This window comes from Lycium ferocissimum, unplaced genomic scaffold (assembly GCF_029784015.1).
Source record: "Lycium ferocissimum isolate CSIRO_LF1 unplaced genomic scaffold, AGI_CSIRO_Lferr_CH_V1 ctg17758, whole genome shotgun sequence".
NCBI classification, from domain to species: domain Eukaryota; kingdom Viridiplantae; phylum Streptophyta; class Magnoliopsida; order Solanales; family Solanaceae; genus Lycium; species Lycium ferocissimum.
This window is the reverse complement of record NW_026717396.1, coordinates 12,501-14,931: the sequence shown is the minus strand read 5'-3', so window position 1 is coordinate 14,931 and position 2,431 is coordinate 12,501. Positions and strand designations below refer to the sequence as shown.

The 2,431-nt window shown below is 35.3% G+C and overlaps 1 long non-coding RNA gene across 1 annotated transcript; it reads right to left on the bottom strand.

Moving 5' to 3' along the window:
* Nucleotides 1-1,093: 1,093 nt before the first annotated feature.
* On the bottom strand, nucleotides 1,094-2,321 carry LOC132042759 (uncharacterized). The gene is made up of 3 exons (XR_009411563.1): nucleotides 1,498-2,321; nucleotides 1,324-1,364; nucleotides 1,094-1,246 (listed from the first exon to the last, which is right to left on the bottom strand). It is a non-coding gene; the product is annotated as an uncharacterized LOC132042759 (long non-coding RNA).
* Nucleotides 2,322-2,431: the final 110 nt, after the last annotated feature.

Below are 2,431 nucleotides of genomic sequence, written 5' to 3'. Positions count from 1 at the left end.
GTATTTGTCGTGTCAATTCATCCATTACTAGGGCGAATAGAAACGGGCTAAGCGTTGATCCCTGATGCAACCCCATCTTAACAAGGAAGTGCTCCGAGTCTCCTCCTACCGTCCTTTAGGTCTTAGATCCCTATACATGTATTTATTTCTCTAATGTATTACCACATAAGTTTGAATTTGAAAAAAAGTGAAAATTATTCTTTCCATTTGACATAATTTTTATCAAATGGGTAAATTTGTGAGAAAATCACATCTTCATGAAAACAATTGAAAATTAGTGTTCGCATTAAACAATTCAGTTATCTAACAAGTCTTGGGACATGAAAAAAGAGAATTTAAAAATTTCAAGGGAACATGAAAAAAGAGAATTTAAAAATTTCAAGGGGACAAAGGCGATTCTAAAAGATGTTACCAAGTGTTCAAAATAATCAAATTACGCAAAGATCTGTATAAATGTGTTTTGCAACATCAATATCTGACAACGAAAACTAAGTATAACTCGTGCCAACACGGTTCCTAACAAAATTCTCCTAGGGAATCAGTATAGGTTACAAGATCCAACAACATTGGTTTACTCCAACTACGATGCATGAATGTATATGGCTATCACTTCCTTCGAAATATGGCATCGTTGTTTCTTCATAAAATAAAGACCTCTTCATGCTGCAGGGTTAAGTAATCTTGTTTCGATGGGTGTTCGTCCAGTTGAAATAGCATCTCTAGTGTCACAGCTTCATTTGTACCAACTCGTAAGGAGCCACCTTAGCAAGTAAAACAGTTTGAACAAATGGCTTCGTATTTAAACATTTTATTACTCTCGACAATCCTTCTATGTATAAGAACATATCGGATGAGATCGTGTGCATAGTTATGCATATGAACAGCAAGAATGCTACTATATGTTTAGTCAAATAACGGAGGGAAACAGACGCAGTTCACAAGCTAAATGATTGAGAATGGCATGATCAGAACTATTAGTAGTATAACTACGTTGACTAACTGGGAGTATATCACCATTTTTGTGATTTTAAGACCAATCATTTAAGGTAACAGGTCACTGCAGACTGGATCACCCTGCTGATTTAAATGGAAAAAAAGGAAAAATATAAAGAAAAAGATATTTACCTGGAAGACTAGTAGCACAACACAAAGGGACTGTTCTGACATTCTGCCAAATTGCCTTAAGAAAAGGTTCACTAGTGTCCCATCATTTGTTCCAGTCAATAAGCCAGTCTTAGGATCAAACCTGAAAGGATCAAAGATTAGTTAGTTCAGACACAACAGAAATTCCAAAACTTGAGCCGCTGCAATTAGAGAACTTACTTAGGGAGCCGATGCCTTGGACATGGTATAATACCGGCAAGCTGAAAGGATTTCGATGCAGTTAAAAGAGTCAGTAGAGATCCAAATTTAATTCACACAAATATCACTTATTGTTCTTGTTTGTTCTGCAAGATGAGCTGCAAACCAAGACGGGGAGAGAGAGAGAGAGATAACCTGAGGTAGTGATAGTAGGAAGTTCAGAACTTGCGGCAAAAAGAATATAAGCAGTGTTTCACTGGAAGGAAATAGACAAAACTAGACGCATTAGTTTGAAGTTTCAGAGGAAGAAATTTAAACAAATATCTTTACAAGTATAGAAACTAAAAGTCATTTGTACATACAACGGTGATGCTCGATATGACACAATTAATATGATGCTTTAGGTAATTTGATAGATCTCAATACATTAGATATATTTCAACAATTATACCATTTTATGATTTTGACAAGTTTTAAGATTTCTTTCCAATTAACAATTCAATACATCAAATATATTGAGTTGTCACTTCAATTGACAATCCACATATTCCCTATAAAACCAACATGCAAAATTAGTGTTCACAGTTTTCTCACTACTACAACGTATCATGTGCGCCATGCAAAATGGAAGAAGGATCATATCTGTAGCATGTGCAGGAATCCTGTGTGTTATCTGGTGCTCAACGGAAAAGTATTTTGGGGACATAGGCGTAAATGAGAAAAGAAAAGCATCACCTCTAATACACCCTTCTCAAGAGTCCAAAAGAAAAGACAAATAATAGGGAAAACACAAAGAGAAGAAAGTCCATATTAGCTAAAGACCAGAAAAAAACAACTAGATGATCCATATCCCTTTTTAAGTTCAGAAGGACAAGGCTGAGCAGAATCCAAACTGTACTCTCACCATATTTTTTCCAAAAAAGTATGGTATATATGTGTATACGTGCGTATTCATGCATGCATGTTTACACAAACACACATATATATTTGATAATTGAGAAATTCATTGTTTCCAACTTGGAAGCTTGGTGGATAGTAGGTCCACGTTTGTGCTGAAGGAGAACTTTTTTCAAAATGAAATTTTACCAGTGTGTATGTAAAGCACGTGTTATGACTTACGGGTTCATTT